Below are 18,231 nucleotides of genomic sequence, written 5' to 3' on the forward strand. Positions count from 1 at the left end.
GTAAAGATAAGGTATATGATATATGAAAATTTGGTGACAAAATTTGATTATATCATTTATAAGTGAAGTACAATTCAACTTAGTTAACATTCAAAAAAATATGTGTTGCATATATTTATTAGATACTATATGTCAGATGATATCCTAGATGACTCAAACAAAACTGTACAGAAGAGACACAAAGACCCTTCAGTGAAAGGCCACTTATAATCTAGGGCTATAGACAAATGAAAAGTAAACAAATGCCTAATTATAATTGTGATAAAAAGCTATGGGAGAAACACAGCCTGTTATTGAGTGCTTATAATAGAATTTGGCTATCTAGGCCAGGTATATGGTTTTCTGGCTTTTATTAAAAATTCTTTTAGATATTTGAAGGAGCATATTTCTCTCACATATTTGTTTTAGAAAGAATGAGAACACAGGGCTACAATTTATAAAGCACCCTTTATAGCATCGTTTATACCTTGAAACAATGCATGCAAGCAGTAAATTATGTCCTAATAAAAGCCACCTGAAATCATGCTTGACCTCTCCATGGCAAAACATGGAGCATCCACATGGTTCCCTGCTTTATTTTGGTGCCTTTTATTCTGGACTATATTTTCAAATATGTTGGAATAGTGAAAAGTCTTGGATGACAAAAAGTGTGTCCTTCCAGAGCAAAGGGCTTATTTGTTCATAGCCTTGGAAGATACAGTCTCTCTCCCTGAAGTAAAAACAGGGATATTTACGTCCAGTATAATAAACATAATGCTCTCCCACTCTTTGTAGAAAGGGGAGGCACATTTAATGCTCATTTAAAAAGATTTGGGCTTGGGGTGCCTGGGTGGCTCAGTCGGTTAAGCGTCTGCCTTTGGCTCAGGTCATGATTCCAGGGTCCTGGGATCCCTGCTCAGCGGGGAGTCTGCTTCTCCTTCTCCCTCTGCTGCTCTCTCTCTCTCTGTGTCAAATAAATAAATCTTAAAAAAAAAAAAAAAGATTTGGGTTCCGTAGGCTCAGGCTTCCTTTCCTGTGACACTGTCCACCGTGTGAATCCAAATGTGTTGGTAACGTTTGTCCCTCTTCCTGTCATTCCATCAGAATTGGGGCTTGAAGAGCAATGCAAAAATTGCGGATACTCTGGTTGCTGATGTCACTGTGAGTAATAAAATGTCCTTTGTCTCATGTCTTCTAACAGTATCCATGAAATTATGACAGGCTAACGTGGTAGTTTGCAAATAAGGTTTAATTTTAGACCCTTTGAAGTTCATAATAGTAGCTAATAAAGATGTAGGAACAAGAGTTTTTGTTCTCTTGGTTCAGGATGGCAAATACTAAACTATATACGGATCTATTTGAGTCTCACTGAAACAACTGTGACTTGGAAGAGTTCATGATGCTTGTTTTAAAAATTTCCTTTTGTAGAGAGATTGCCTATTTCAGTAATTTTGATAATTCATGCTCAGTAGATAAGTATTTTAATTACTTCCCTAGTACCATGCAAAGCATTTTACATACATCACTTTTAATCCTCAGAAAAACCGGTGATGTAGGACATAAAGTCTCCTGCTTTAGACAACCATGGCTAGTGTCTCTTCTCATCTTGCTCTAGGCCTTTGGGTCATTCCACACCTTATCCACATGGTCATTGTAGAACAACTGTGGCCCTTGGGATCTCAGAGCGATCCAGGATTCAAGATAAAACTTCATGGCACTATTTTTTTTTTTTCTTCACTGACTGGCATTCTGTTGAGGGACACTCTTGTCAGCATGCACAGAGATGAGAAAGTCCACTCTCTGTGAGGATATACACTATTTAACTTTAGCTCTGTCCTTAATGAGCTCAGGCCAAAACATAAATCTATACTATCCCCGACAAACCACAGTTCTTTCCCCAAGACTCATTCCTTGTAGTTACAGTGGAGTAAAAGTATTTTTCTGAATCCAAATACATTTTGAGGTCGGTTTTCTTAGTACTAACATTTATACTCGAAATCAGGTTTTTCTATGTGTCTACCAATTACCACAAACTGTGTTAGGTATGATATGTAATCGATTTCCACAATAACCCAAAGAAACAAAACTGTTCCACGGGGATTAAACAAACTGCAGTATAGGTTAAGCAGTAGAATGTGGTCATTAAAAGCTTTGGTTCTGGAATCAGGCTGGGTATGGATTTAAATTCTGGCTCTACCTTCTAGCTTTGATGACTCAATTGCTAAGCCTGTTTCTTACATGTATAAGGAGAATAATAATACCTACTTTATAAAAATAGGATTCAATAAGTATGCTTCCAGGTGCTTTGAATAATGTCTAATAGTAATTGCCCAATAAATGGCTACTGTTCTTAATCCCGATTTAAGGTAAAAAGTGAGTGAGTCCATGACTACCAGGATTACCAGATAAAATACAGAACATGCAGTTAGACTGAACTTAAAGAAATTATTCATTTTTTACCTTAAATAAATTCCAAATATTGTATGGGATATCCTTATGCTAAAAATCATTTTTTAAAAGATAGAACTCTAATAAAATGTATTGGTTTTCTTTGATTGACTCTGGTTCACCTTTGGAAAGGCTCTCAGGGTTCTTCTGGCCTTGTTTCCCAGATGCTTGCTGCACTTTTTAAGGCTGTTTTTGTTTGCTTGTTTTGGGAGTTTGGGGGGGGGCGGGGCTTGGTGGGGTTTTTTTGTTGTTTTTTTGTTTTTTGGTTGTGTGTGTCAGCAGGTGCACGTGCATATACGTGTTTTGTTTTGTTTTGTTTTTTCTTCAGCTTTTGTACCTCCTGGAAAACCTGAATGCACAGAGCCTTCCGTGCGGGCTTTCTAGCGGCTGTGGGCTTTCCAGTGGCACAGGGGGGTAAAGATGTACTTAATCCCCAGCTCCTTACAGGTCTTCTGGAAGACACTATAGTTGGTCTTATGGAGGGTTTTGGGCATCTTTTTCCTCTAGTTGATGCTCATCAGCAGATAGCACTTGTGGGCTTTGTCCTTTCGATGTTTTTGCGTGTGTTCTTAATTGTGAATCTTGACAGTCAAGGCAACAAGTCCAGCCTCCAGGGAGCTGGTATCCCCAGGGTTTGCCACAATCTTGTTCATCAACTGCTCTTGCTTGATTTTTAACTTCTCCTTCTGGTTTGGCTGTTTCCAGAGACAAGAATGAGTCTTCTCACAACATCGTCAACCTTCTCAGTTGCAGGAATGTTCTGGTAGTCTTTGAGCAACATGGAAGGGGCCAGGTCATCTTCTTGGCTGGGCTGGACTGGTTTCTGGGTGGCATATCCTCGAAGGTCAAGGAGGATAACACCGCAAAGAGGAGAGGGAAGGCTCCACTGAATGGGAGGGAGCCCTGGTGTATGCTCTGCTCAGCAGCCCAAGGACTGGGACCTGAACCACTGCTTGGGTCTGAAGAAGCTTCAGTGCCCTCATGCTGTCCCCAGCATGGTGACTTGTGACCCCGTGGGCTGGCACCAAGGCTGCCGTCCTGTTTGTGGCATGGACTGGGTTCAAAATCCTTGATTTTTTTTTTTTATATTCCAATGTAACTAGACATGTTATAATTTTGTTTCCTAAATCTGATAACCCCAACTCAAGGTTAATTTGTCCTAAAGGTCATGCTCTGTCCATTGGCCCATTAAAGGAGAACGGGTTATTTCTACACTGTCGACACCATTTTTTTCTCATAAATTCTGATTTTCTGTGTTTCTCATTATTTTTAACAGTGATTGGAAAGGAATTGAGAGAAGGAAGATGTAAAGAAATTCAAATCATACAATATTCTTAGTAGCCTTAACAGAATTTAAGGAAATAGGAGAAGCTGAATTAAGTGATTAAAAAAATGTCAGGTGCTAACTTGCTTGGAAAGTCTGCCTTGAGTTCTGTACTGGGTTAATTAGCCATGTCTGTGTTGCCTTCTGAGCCCCAACAGTGCTCAGAAATGTTGCTATGTCACCAAGGTTCTCAAACATGGGCCATCACCAGAATCACTTGGAGGGCTTGTTAAATCAGAGATTGCTGGGCCCCACTCTCAGGGATTCTGATTCAGCAGATCTGGGGCAGACCATGAGAATTTCCATTCTAACATGCTTCTATGTGAGGTTGATGCTGTTAGTCCAGGGGCCACACTTTGCGGACTTTGCTTCTACTCTGTCACTTTACTCCTTTGACTACATGGTGAGATCTTGAATGGTGACACTAGTGTTGACTTCCCAAAATACAATTTTCTGAAAGTCATGTCACCAAAGATTAGCTCTCCAACTCATTGCAGATTTGTTCTTGGTATATTTGGTTTGTCCTTGCCCTATTTCTGTTCTGCCCATGTTTCTGCCTTAACGTTGGCCCTGAAAAAAATATGGCTGTGGCAAACTCACCTAGATTCTGTACTTGTCAGTCTCTGTGGCTAGGGCATATATCCACCCCTAGAGAGAGGTTAAATAACACACACACACACACACACACACACACTTATTAAAAGGAAAAGACATCCAATTACCTAAATAATGACAGGCGCAAGAAGTAAGTGCAAAGGTAAAATAAAAATTTTTGTTTTCATTTGGTGAAATAGCCTTTCTTTGAATTGATAGGAGACTTTTGTTGTTGCTCCTGTATTGCCGTTTAACAAATTGACTTTGATCTTTTTGGGGGACAGGAATTGTGTCTTGTTTATATATTCATATGACATTAAACAATATATAGCACTTCTAAATACTTAATAATTTTTTGTGTGATTATTGAATAAATGAATTTATACAGCTCAGTTAGGTATGATATTCTTGAACCTTATGACTGATAAAGGAATATCATTCAAATATCACATTGGAAGGAAATTAGCAGTTTTTTTGTAAGATGGACAAAATAGAGCCCATTATTGATTTAATGCAATATTTCCAAATGAAAAGTACTTCTTGGGAGTAGCTTTTGTTCTTTGACTATGATTTAGTAAATTCTAATTTTTCTTCTGGCAACAATTCTTTTACTGATTTGAAGTACAAGGATTTTACAGAAGTTACAAATAGCATTAAAAAAGAGTCAAAATCAGGTTGTCTACATTATTACTCTGCCTCTTGAAGCTATAGGAATGTGGGTCTTTCTGCTGAGCTGGAAGACTTTTGGTGATAGTGGAAGATATGTCAAGGAGATGCTGATGATCACAATTCATTTCAGGGGCTTAAGTAACATAGTTGAACATGTGGAAGATAGAGCTGCTATCTCTCTATGTGCCACAAATTAGGAATTTCCTTTAGTCCTTTCCTATATAGTTTGGCAGGAAAGCATTATATGTTCTGGAAATCTTTCAAAAACTAATAACCTTCTCAAAGTCATCTTACATCATAGAATCTCATAACTGGAAGGGACTTGAAATATTACATGACTAAAATACACTAAAATAGAACTTCCTTTTATATTATCCCTGCCTATTTTTCTCTCCGGTGACAGGGAGCTCACTAATGCACAAAACACCTACACAAGAGGTTTAGTTGCAATAAAATTCTTTTTGTCTTGGCCTAAAATCTGATTTTACTAATACTTTCTAATATTGATAGCTCACTTATTCACTTATTTATCTCAATATGCATAGTCATAACCATTTCTGAGCAGGGAATAGGCACTGGGCTATACTGTTGGAAAGCTACAGCCTTTGATCTCTATGATCTTATAGTTTAGTGGGAAAAGAAACATGGAAACAAATAATTACCACACAAAGAAAGATTGACTTAATGAGGGCACCTACAAAGTGCAGTGAGTACTTAATAAAAGGCATCCCTAAATCAGCCTTGAGGGCTAGACAAGGCATTATGAGTAGGTAATATTTTAATTGATATTTAAAGAATAAGTTGCATTGTAGGCAGGGAGATAGCATGTACAGAGGTCAAAATATTGAGAAAAATCTGTTCTGGAGCATAGACTGTGTGCATGTGTGTTGGGGATGACAGAAGGAGGAAGTTGAAAGTGGAGAGCTGCAGGAATGGCAAGGCACAAAGTATTGGCTTCATCAGGGAGTTTGCTAAAAATGCAAACTCTCACTCTAGACCTACTGAGTCAGAATCTGCATTTTAACTGGATCCCCGGGTGGTGCTTTTACATATTAAAGTTTGCGAAGCACTCTCTAAAACAAAAGATTGGACAGGAATGACCTACATAGAAGCACAAAGCCCCAGAAGAAAACACCGAAGGTTCTTTTCACAGCTAAGTTGTTCAGAGTTGGACAGAGGGGATGATTTCAGTTTAGACACACTGAAGAATTTGATCTGTCTGTGGAAATCTGACTGAAAAACGCATTATATATACTACCCAAGAGCTCATGATGGATCATTTCAGCAACCATCAGAACATAGGAAATAATGAAAATTATGAGATTAGAGGATATTGCCTAAGAATGTAGGCAGCCTGCAACCAATTACCTGATACTGATATCAGATTCCTAATCATTGGAAAGATAGAGCATTTTCAAGTCCATTTCTTCAGTTTGAATCATTTGGTAGCTCATCTGCAAACGTTGCCTCGAACAATCCTCCCTCCTTATATTTATGCTACTATTCACATCAATAGATGGGCCTTATTTACCTTCTCCTTGAAACTGGACTTCCGTTGAGACTGGCTTTGCCAACGAGAAGGTATAAGAAGTTACATCCAAGGACTTTCAAACCCAGGCTTTAAGAGAATGAGCATCATGGGATACCTAGCTGGCTCAGTAGGAAGAGCAAGCAACTCTTGACCTCGGAGCCATGAGTTCAAGTCCCATGTTGGCTGTAGAGGTTACTTAAATACATAAAACTTTACAAAGAGGGTGAGTGTCTTATTCCTTTTTCTCAAAAAGTCTAAACAGCATGGAGAGGACATGTGGAAGAGAACTGAGGCACGACTGTCATTATAAATAGCTGAGTACCCAGCTGACAGCCAGCACCAATGCCAGCCATGGGAATGACCCATCTCAGATGTTCCAGCCCAGTCAAGGCCCAGGCAACTGTAGCCCCAGCTGACCTCACATGCAATAGAACTTCCAGGCTGAGCTGAGTTCAGTCAACCCACAGAGCCATCATATATAGTAAAACGGTGGTTGTTTTATGCAGTTAAGTATTGTGGGGGGGGGAGGTTGTTACACAGTAGTGAATAATAGAAACACGATAGCTCCTCACATTTTTTTAACAGTCTTATCTTTGGGCAGTTAGTTGGACACAGGGCAGGCCTCCTTTTGAAAATGAACAAAATACATGCCTATGTACATATTAATACATGGTGGATGAAAAGAAAAAAATTGGCAATGCTTACTATATGCAATTAAAACCGAGGCACAAATTTGGGGGAGTCACTTGGTACTATTAGTTGATTTTGCACCCCCCAGTTGTCTTTTCTCCTCTCACCTCTCATTCTTATTGCTATTGCTTTAGTTCAGTCTGTGAAGTAACATATAGAATACAGTGAAAGTCTTTATACCTTCAGTTTTGCTGGCTTAATCATCTTCCACCAGAGTGATCTTCCTAAAAATTGTTTTGAACAAAGAATTCAATGTTCTATCATTGACTATAGAATTAATAAAAACATTCATTCACTCATTCATTCAGTTATGCTTCTTATCAAAGCATGAAGGTTGTTCATGATTTTAGTTGAATCTAATTTTCCAGTCATCCCATCTCCCTCCATGAATCTCCTCTTCCTCCACAGTGATTTTTTGGTTCTGTCTACACTGAACAATCTTCTGTTCTCCACATCTTTGGCATGAACTTTCACTCCTCTATGCATTTCCCTGGGTTTTATTTGTAAACATCCTTCAGGGTTCAGGTGAAATACTATTATCTTCATTAAGGGTTTTTCTATACCACTACTTGGAGCTAACGGCCCACTTCCCTTGAATCTGGTGTCATTTTTAGCTATTTTCACCAACTTGAGAGCATATTATGGATATGCGGTGTTGCATACTTTGCACACAGTGTGTCTCTTAATCCACAAGACAGAAAATAGTAAAACAAAAAACCTGGAGGTAGTGTTACTATTTCCATTTCATGGATAGAACTAAGACCCATGGGGATTATGTAACTTGCCCAAAGTCATGGAGTTGTTATGCTGCAGAGCAAGAACTCTATTTCAGACTTATCTGACTCAAATGTTAAGTTAAATGTTAAGTACCAAATTATGTTATCTTTCCTATGGAGCCCATTTTAATCTCATCTGTACCCTTAATAGTCATTAAATATCTATCTCCCACTAGACTTGAAGTTCCTTGAAAGAGAGCTCCCATAGTCTCTGCACTTAGCAAGGTGTTCACTACTGCTTTGCCAAGCAATTTGCCAAATTTGATACACTTTAATCCAGGTTAGGGAGGTATGCTATTTAAAAGAACTTTCTATATGCCTTACACTGTTTGAGTTGCCAAGGAGGAGAGAAAAAAAAATTACACCCCAGTGTTCCCTGACTTAAAGTTTATAATGAAACTGAAAAGGGAGACAGATGTTACTACCACCCCACCAGTATAGATGGAGTTAAAAAAAAGCAAAGCTCCTTTTCCAATTAATCACTCTCTGTGCAAGCATTTTCCACATATTTTCTATTCCTTCTATGTTAATGGGGACCAGTGTTCCCAAAGTTGATATGCATTGCTACGGCAGATGTTAACGAAGAAAGGAGGGGACAAAAGCACTTACTGCATGGTAAAGTCTAATAATAGACAACTTATTCACCTGGCATTTACTGCATTAACACTCAGGATGAGCTCATTGTTTTGGCAATCAGCATGCTTACTCTAGGGGGGAAAAACAAATCAGTCTCCTTCCATTTCACACTACCCTGTTCCCCATCCTTTGTCCTCATGCAAGCTCTTCCTTTATCCCAGTGTAGGTACTAGCGATGATAGCCCTGGTAATGTGGGAACTACATTATAAATTACCAAAGAGAAGGATACATTTTTGGTAGGATACAGAAACATTGAAAACAGGAATACCTCGAGGGTTCTCCATTGTCTTTACCAAATGTCCCAGGTTTTATCCACCACAATGAAAAGCTAACGTAAGCTCTGGATCTTCTCCATAAGAAAAATATCCTCCAACAATATTTTACATGATTTCGGTGAGATGTTTCATGAACTACTGGGGATGCAAGGACTTGTTATTTATAATCATAGTCTTGGAGGAATAAAAAAGATTTCCTTGCATGATGTAAGAGGTCCATCCCCCTTCCCAGTCTAGGCCCTAACCATGTGTCCTGAGTCCTTTCTGGCCATGTCTCCTCCTTCTCTTAATGTTCTGGCAGTTTCTGAGCCTTTTGATTGTTCATGGAACTTTGTGGCTTCTCACGCATGTTCTGAGCTCTCCAGGGTTTGCCCACAATGAATACTTACAACCAACTTTTCAGACCTGGCTCAAGCACTAAGTACTTTGAAATCCTTTCCCACATTCTGGGCCAATTTGGGCTTTTCTTTCTATATATTCCAATTACATCTTCTAGAAATGACCATCAAACTGCACTGTAATAGCTAGTATATGTCCTCACTTAATAGTACTCCTTTAGGGCAAGAACCCTGTTTATACATTTTTGTATTCCTGTAACCTAATATCTAAAGGAACTCATCAAATTTCATTTGCCATTCAACAATGGCTGTAATGTAGCTCTCTACTTTAATAGCTTTGTGGGAGAGAACATTGAATGGACTGAATTTAAATCCTCTGGCGACTTCTAGCTAATTGAGCAAGGAGAGGAAGATCTGTAGTAAGAGGCAGCCATTTCCTCCAGGACCACACATCTTAGGGGATTCTGCAAAAGGGAGATAAAAATCCAAATAGATGTGCTTGCCAGTGGCTAAGAGAAAGGAATATAGGGAGTTATTGTTTAATGGGTAGAGAGTTTTAGCTTTGCAAGATGAAAAGAATTCTGGAGATACTGGTGGTGATAGTTGCACAACAGTGTGTAAAGCCACTGAACTGTACATTTAAAAATGCTTGAGGATAAATATTATGTTATGCATATTTAAAAATTTTTTAAGATAATTAAAAACCTGCAACTATGAAAGAGGATATTGACAATCAAAAAATGGTTAAGTGTCCATAACAGGGCCTAAGAGAAGAGCTTAGAAATCACTTTCAACTCTGGAGGCTTTGCTGCTGTGGGGTCTTAGAAGAATCACTTTACCTCTCTGAGACACAGAGTAAGATCAGATTGCTCTTGGCCAACCATTGTTCTGTTTCTGCTGCCTGACCCTGTGCAGCTTATTTGGTGTCTCTTTGGTTTCTAGGTCTGCTCTTTTAAACTTCTGTCAGTGGGATGGGTCCCTAATAACTTTTCAGTAAATTATTTCTCTGCTTAAGATAGCCAGTCTATTTCTTTTGCGTGTAACCAAAAACCCTGAATAATAAAGATTTTTATTTAAACAAGTCTTCAAGGAGAGATCCTAAGAGGGGAAAAGCATCCAAAATGAGATGTAGGGACCTTGTGATGTTATCTCATCCCACATAGAGATTTTCTCTAAATACACACTTTTAATTATTCCTTGGAAGATCTGAGGTTTTCTTGAAATAAGGTTTGTGTAAATCATCCCTAAGGATTCATCACCTTTCAAAATTGTCATACTCTCATGCCTTCCTTGACATTTCCCACTACTGCAATGCTTTTCTGACATCTCCCACACTCTTCTTAGTTAAGTAACAAGCTTATCTTCAATGCTTTGTTGACTCATCTGTGTTCCTGACTCAACTGAGGTTTCCATGAGAAGATATATATATATATATACACACACACATATATATAAAATATATGTATATATATAAAATATATGTGTGTATATATATGTGTGTGTGTGTGTATATATATATATATATATATATATATATATATATATATATAAAATATATGTATACCCTTTGTACCTAGGGAGTGGCTGCAATCTCGATCAGTAATGAAAAAAGTAATGAGGAATGTGAGTGGATGAGTAAAGGAATTGCTGAGTATAGTCAGTGTGGATTGAAGAACTCTACTGGATTCTGTTCACCTTTCAATTGATTTCCCTTTCCCCCTCAAGCTTTCTGGACTGCATACATTCTTTTTGAAGTCCTATTACCACAGTCAACATTTGCACCATGGCTAATAAATTAGCATCACTTTGAAAACAAAAATGATTCCATTTTGCACTTGGAATGTGGTCTGAGAATTAGAAAGGGCAGGGGTGTTACTTGCCCTGAGGCCTGGAAAGTCTCTTGGTGTTTTATTAGGTAACAATTTCTGTTTTTACTGGATTTGTTGGTCACTAGCCCCTGGGAACCTGAACAAATGCCAAGAGTAAAAAAGAAAACAGCATGCTCCCTGATACCTAGAGACCAAATAACCTCCTAACTAAGAGGTATCTATTATTGAAATTAGAGGCATCTATGATGGTAATTCTGAGCTTGGCTTCTTAAAGAGAAAAGGCAAGCAGAAGTAGGTCAATGTTATGACTTGGCTAGAAGCAACTGGTACCAGGTTCCCTTCCTGCTGGTCCTGCTTGTGGGAAAGTCCTAGAAATGAGGGAGATAGAAATGTCTGTTTCTCAGGATGACTTTCTAAATCATGAATATCACAGAGGCAATCAGAAAATGAGTTCTCTTTTTTAAAGCATGTATTTAAAACATATGTTAAAAACAGGTATTTCACAGAGGCATTCAGAGAGTGGATTCTCTTTTTGGTATGTGTGACTGTCAGGAAAGTAGCATGAATTTTTCAGAACTTTGGGGGTGATTTAATGCTACATTGCTGGTCTTGTTCCTTCTTAAAACCCGTATTGGGCTCTTCTATAAATCATCCCTTCAGTTATGTTGGAAACCAGAGCAGCTCTGTATCCTGGTCCATAATATAGTGCTTGGAGCTTTAACTCAGGAGTTAGAAGATCTAAAACAGCCTCTATCTCCACCTTTAGAAGGTAAGTGACTCTAGCTAAGTTAGTTAACATCTCAGAGCCTTGGTTTCCTGACTTGCAAATCAAGGATGTTGATGACCGTCCTACTTAGCTACCTTTGTACCTATGCTTTTAAAAGCCACAGAGAATGCAAAGTCTGTTAAAATATTGGGTAGGCACAAAGACATTGTCAAAATGGAAGAGATGACTAGAATATTAATGGGGGGGAGAGAAAGGCTAGTTTTCCCTTTGTTCCCCAGTTGGCCTCCTGACAACCCCCAGAAAGCCATGGCACATTCAGAGTGAGGTTACAGAAAGTGTGAGGCAGAGGAACAAACCCAGGGTTTGGTGATAGACAGGTTTGATTCAAATCATTAAGGAATCTATTTTCTGAACATTGATTTCCCCTTTTGTAAAACAGATGATAATGCCTACCATAACAGGGTTCTTAAGTGCAGGGATAAATGAAATAATGGAACAAAACTGTGCCTGAAACATGGGAGGTCCTTGATTTTAACTTCTCTCTCTCTCTCTCTCTCTGTGTTCAGATTTTAAGGGGTTTGGGACAAGAGGAGTTGATAGAAATGGTGGAAATTCTGCTATGTGTTACCCATGGTCTCTATAGAAATTTGCCTAATTGATTTTGACTGTTACTGGTAATTAAAGAATACTAAGAGGAGTTTCTCTGAGAAATCAGAAATGTAGCCAAAAAAAAAAAAAAAAAAATTCCCTAAGAGAAAAATAGTACCATCAATAGTGAATAAGAGCACAGGTATATAAAGTCATCCAAGAGAGATATAACAATTCTCCAGATGAAGGTTCTGACTTTAACCTGATTAAATATATTTACATAGTTTAGGGACATGCCCCCTGAGTTTAAGGGATAGTGGTAAACTCTCTGCCTTTTAGGATGCATGGAGGAAAAAACAGTTATGTAGGTGGCCAGTGACACAGTCCTTTTTAGTTTGGTTCTCTAATGACAAATTATTGGCAAAGAGACTCCAAGTATTATGGCCCCATTGACAAGGTCACCCTCAAGTTGTGGAGGAGGACTGTGTTAGTCTTATAGCAGGCAGCTCAGTACAGGAATTACATAGCTGTATACATATTACTTATAGAAATGATTGCTGTGTTGTAACACAGACTGAGGTTTAAATCTTGGGCCTGGCATTTACTAGCAGAGTAAATGTGGCCAGGCTACTGAACTTCTTAACCCTCAGTTTTCTAATCTGCAAATGGGGGTAATATTATACTCATAGGGCTGCAACCCAGTAGGACCATAAGTGCCATCAATGAGCAATTCAGAAGGGGAAATTTGGTGGGGTTGCCATGGTCCTTTCTGGCTCATTCAGAAACTTCATTAGTTCATTAGACTAAATTCTAAAAAAAAAAAAAAAAAAAAAATTGTTTCTTGAAATTTACCATGCCTGGAGGGCTTGTTAAAGCTCAGATTACTGAGCCCCACCCCCCAGAGTGTGTGATTCAGTAGGTCTGGGGGTGGGAGCCCAATAATCTGCATTTCCAACAACTTCTCAGGTGATGCTTATGTTGCTAGTCTGCAGACCTCATTTTGAGAATCACTGCTTTAAAGTGAGTATCTAAGTGAATATCCATTTTAGGACAAATTTTTTTTAAATGTGAAAACTTTTGTTGAGTGTCTGCCTTGTTCAGGCGCCATGCTGGGTTTTGGATATCCAGGAATAATCACCTACTAGGAGACAGGTAAATAAACCAGAATGCCAGTAATTGGAAAAATTAAATTGGCAAGCCAATTAAACTACTTCATTTGGTTGGCCTTTCCTCTCAAGAAGAATCTATATGGAAATTCAATCAGTCTGAGTAGCTTGTTTGGAAACTGTTAGGCAGAAGGATGTTGAATAATATTAATGAGCGGAACTGTAGTAGGAAAGGAATGCTTATGTCTCTCTGTCTACTTCTCTGATGTTTAAAACTGTCTCTTGCTTATTCCCCAGAAAGGAGTTTTTAGTCTTTTTAGTCAGATTGGGTCCCTTTACTGGGTATTATTTCATAAAATGTTGCATACATGTGGCTTTGTTTTTGTTCCTACATTTTCCTTCCATGCACTGGGAAGGATAAGGTAAACCAAGGCTTGCCTTTTTAGGACACATCCTGCCACCTTGATTTTTGGCTGAAAGGATAGAAGACCTTTGTCGCCTTTGAAGCTATAGCAAGTCCTCCAACCCCGGATAACCAGAGCTTCGTCTTGGGTGATCTTGAGAACCATCTCAGTTTCTCATACCATAACAACATGTTTCCCATTATACCATTTATTTCTTTAAAATATAGACTTTGGTTTTTTTAGGGCAGTTTTTAGGTCCACAGCAAAACCTAGCAGAAAGGCCAGAAAGTTCCCTTATTATCCTCTGTCCCCACCTAGACAAAGCCTCTGCCACTATCAATATCCTGCACCAGAGTGGTACATTTATTAAAATTGATGAATCTATATTGACACATCATTATCACCCAGTCCATAGTTTACCTTAGGGCTCATTCTTGGTCTTGTACATTCTATGAGTTTGGACAAATATATAATGATGTGTATTCACCATTATAGTATCATACAGAATAGTTTCACTGCCCTAGAAATCTGTTCTACTCATCCCTCCCTTCCCCCAACTCCTGGCAACTCTTGATCTTTTTACTGTCTCTATAGTTTTGCCTTTTCCAGAGTGTCACATAGTTTGAATCATCACTATTAATTTTTATATGTTCAGATGCTTCAGGAACAGTATGCATGATTTTCAGGAAATATTGCAGGCATTTTTGTGTATTCTGGACAAACAACATCTCCCAGAAAAATACCTCCATAAAGAGGAAAGATGGCTGGCCCAAGGCCTTGCTGAAGAAAATACACTGTCAACTCTTACACTGTGATGAAAACAAATCTAGTCTACAGGATACCAGCCTTCCATTAGTCCATCCTTTGTTCTTGTGATCACAGAAGGGATATCAAAATGATGGTGGGTACTTTGACAATGGATAAACATCTAGAGGAGGTCATCTGTGTTCCCCTCCATGCTTGGAGTTTCCACCACCATGGATACTATTTTTATTAGAGTGCAGCTTGAGAAATGGAGACTGCGGACATCGCTTAGACTTTAAGGTCTGGAATGGGGTTTCATAATTTTGGTGTCATGGACTCATTACTAATATTAAGGTTATGAAACCTCTCCCAAAAGAGATGCATATCCACAGAAGTTTCCATAAAATGTCGAGTGCTTCACTGAAACATGAAGACCACTGACCCAATGTAAAAACAATATAAAAACAAATTAAAGCACCCACCCCCCCCGAAATCAATATCTGTCCCTGAATACATGTCTAACTCAACTAGGATTTGACTGTCAATCACTTTGGCTGCCATACCCCAATAGAATAGATGGTGATTGGTTGTCATGGTATAATGTGAAGGTCAAGCAACTTTGAGAGTTATAAAATAAACACACCCTTGGTGATTACTGTGGTAGCCTCAGGTCTCTGATCTCATGTGCATTTAGACTCTAGTCATTGAAATTCCTAACCATGCCATAAATTTTTCAAGTAATTTATTAATGTGTTTCTTCAAATGCTGGTTCTTAAAAATACATGAATCCTCTTACTAAAAAGCAATATATTCTTTAATATAGTTAATTAAATCTCAGCTTTCCTTGTTTCCTCTGGTTCTAAGAAAACGGAGATACTCTAGACATACGTGTTAGACTTGGGTTTTCTCCCAGGCCTTCTGGCTACTTCTTGTAGGGGCTCACTTTTATGTAGACTTTTCATTCAATACCTATTCATTGAGGCCCATTCAGTGCCAGGCACCATGCTAGATCCTTGGGGTGATAGAACAGGCTGAGATAGTAGAAAGAAAGTGGAATGTGGAACTAGATACATAAAAGCCCAAATCCCACTTGTGGAACTTATTTTTTACCTCAGCCAAGTTATTGTCTATCTTTTTAAAAAATTTTTATTTAAATTCAATTTAATTAACATATAGTGTATTATTAGTTTCAGAGGTAGAATTTAGCAATTCATCAGTTGCATACTATACCCAGTGCTCATTACTTCAAGTGCCCTCCTTAATGCCCATCACCCAGCTATCCCATCCCCTCACTCACCTCCCCTCTAGCAACTCTCACTTTGTTTCCTATAGTTAAGAGTCTCTTATAGTTTACCTCTCTCTCTGTTTTTGTCTTTTATTTTTCCTTCCCTTCCCCTATGTTCATCTGTTTTATTTCTTAAGTTCTACATATGAGTGAAATCATATGGTATTTGTCTTTCTCTGACTGACTTATTTCACTTAGCATAATATCCTGTAGTTCCATCCGTGTCCTTGCAAATGGCAAGATTTCATTCTTTGAGATTGCTGAGTAACATTCCATTGTATATATAGACCACATCTTCTTTATCCATTCATCTGTCGGTGGACATCTGGGCTCTTTCCATAGTTTGGCTATTGCGGACATTGCTGCTATAAACACTGGGGTGCAGGTGCCCCTTCAAATCACTATATTTGTATCCTTTGGATAAATACCTAGAAGTGCAATTTCTGGGTTGTAAGGTAACTCTATTTTTAACTTTTTAAAAAAAAATATTAGAGAGAGTGGGTGCATGCACCCAAGAGTATGAGTGGGGGGGTATCCAAGGGAGAGGGGGAGCAGACTCCCCGCTGAGCAGGGAAGCCAGATATGGGCTTGATCCCAGGACCCAAGGATCATAACCTGAGCCGAAGACAGCCGCTTAACCAACTGAGCCACCCAGGTGCCCTATTTTTAACATTGTGAGGAACCTCCAAACTATTTTCCAGAGTGACTGTACCAGTTTTATTCCCACCAACAGTGTAAGAGGGTTCCCCTTTCTCCGCATCCTTGCCAACATCTGTTGTTTCCTGAGTTTTTCATTTTAGCCATTCTGACTGGTGTGAGGTGGTATCTCATTGCGGTTTTGTTATTGTCTATCTTTAAACCTGCTTCACGATCTGAAATAAAAAGGCATAGTAATAATGACTACCCAGTAGCATGGCTATGAGGATTATATCGCATCATGTGAATTGATCTATCTTCTATTAGGTTTGGGGGTGTTTCTGCTCTCGAGGCAATATTTTTTTCTGATCTTGTCCACACAGACTGATAGTACTTCAATGTAGTTGCAATTATTGCTGTTAACATACCCCTCCCTCAGTTATTTTAGGCCTTTTTTTTCATTTCCCTCTAGTGCATACACTTCAAGTCAGAATAGTATCTTTTTCCTACTAGTACAAGCAAAAGCATCTGTGCCAAGAATTTAGCTCTGATGTGCTTGGCACAGCAAAGCAACAGAGAGAGAAATGAATGGTCACTGCAATTATAAGTGGGTTAACATTCCACTGTACTCCAGAAGAATAGATTTCAGGCCAGGCTGCAATGAGAGACTTGGGGGAGGGGAGTAGTGTACAACTGATTCCATTCAAACATGGGAACAAACCCTTCTAAGAATGACTACAGAATGAAACACCTGCCACCCAATTCTTCACATAAAAGTTTGGCAGAAATACAGGGGGCAATTTGGAACACAACTTTTATATTCCAAGTTAAAGGAACTAAATAAGAGAACTACACAGATGATTCCTTGAGAATGGACTTTTATAATTCTGCTATTTAAAATCAATAGAGCAGAAGTCAGAGTTTAGAGCTCATCTTTTCCACTTTGCTTCTCCAAAATGTGTTTTCGTTTTGTATCAAGATTTAGTTTGGCCACTTGAAAAATTACAAAATGCTGGCTGGGCCTTGACCCTTTAGAGTCCTACTCTCTTCTTTTCTCAGCTGTTGGCAACATAATCTCAAACTGTTGGCTCAGATTCTGCCTGGTTTCTGAGCAGAATTATTTTCTGTTCCTTCTCCCTCTTCCCTCTCTCCCTCCTTTTCTTCCTCCATCCTTTTTTCCCTCTACTTTTTTCTTTTCTTTTGATTGGATTATAATTTTCATACAATAAAATGCACAGATATCAGATATTCAGTTCAATTAACTTTGATAAATGTAATTACTTGTGTTACCCACATACCTATTAAGATAGCACTCCCATCATCCCAAATAGCTAGCTCTCTTGTGCCTACTCCAAATCTGTCCCAATTGCCCTGAAGCAACCAATTTTCATTTCTTTCACCATAGATTAGCTTTACTGGTACTAGAAATTTAGATGAATGGAATCTTACTTTTATTTTTTTATTGTTATGTTAATCCCCATACATTACATCATTAGTTTTAGATGTAGTGTTTCATGATTCATTGTTTGTGCATAACACCCAGTGCTCCATGCAGAACGTGCCCTCCTCAATACCCATCACCAGGCTAACCCATCCTCCCACCCCCCTCCCCTCTAGAACCCTCAGTTTGTTTTTCAGAGTCCATCGTCTC

At 38.7% G+C, this 18,231-nt stretch overlaps 1 protein-coding gene and 1 pseudogene across 10 annotated transcripts in view; one reads left to right on the forward strand and one right to left on the reverse strand.

Annotated features, from left to right (window-relative positions):
* The window catches only part of LOC118546233 (uncharacterized), a 567,633-nt gene that overhangs the window by 349,687 nt on the left and 199,715 nt on the right, over window positions 1-18,231 (forward strand). The gene's annotated exons all lie outside the window — the stretch shown is intronic.
* On the reverse strand, window positions 2,564-7,439 carry LOC118546232 (small ribosomal subunit protein uS15m pseudogene; annotated as a pseudogene).

This window comes from Halichoerus grypus, chromosome 5, assembly GCF_964656455.1.
Source record: "Halichoerus grypus chromosome 5, mHalGry1.hap1.1, whole genome shotgun sequence".
NCBI lineage: Eukaryota > Metazoa > Chordata > Mammalia > Carnivora > Phocidae > Halichoerus > Halichoerus grypus.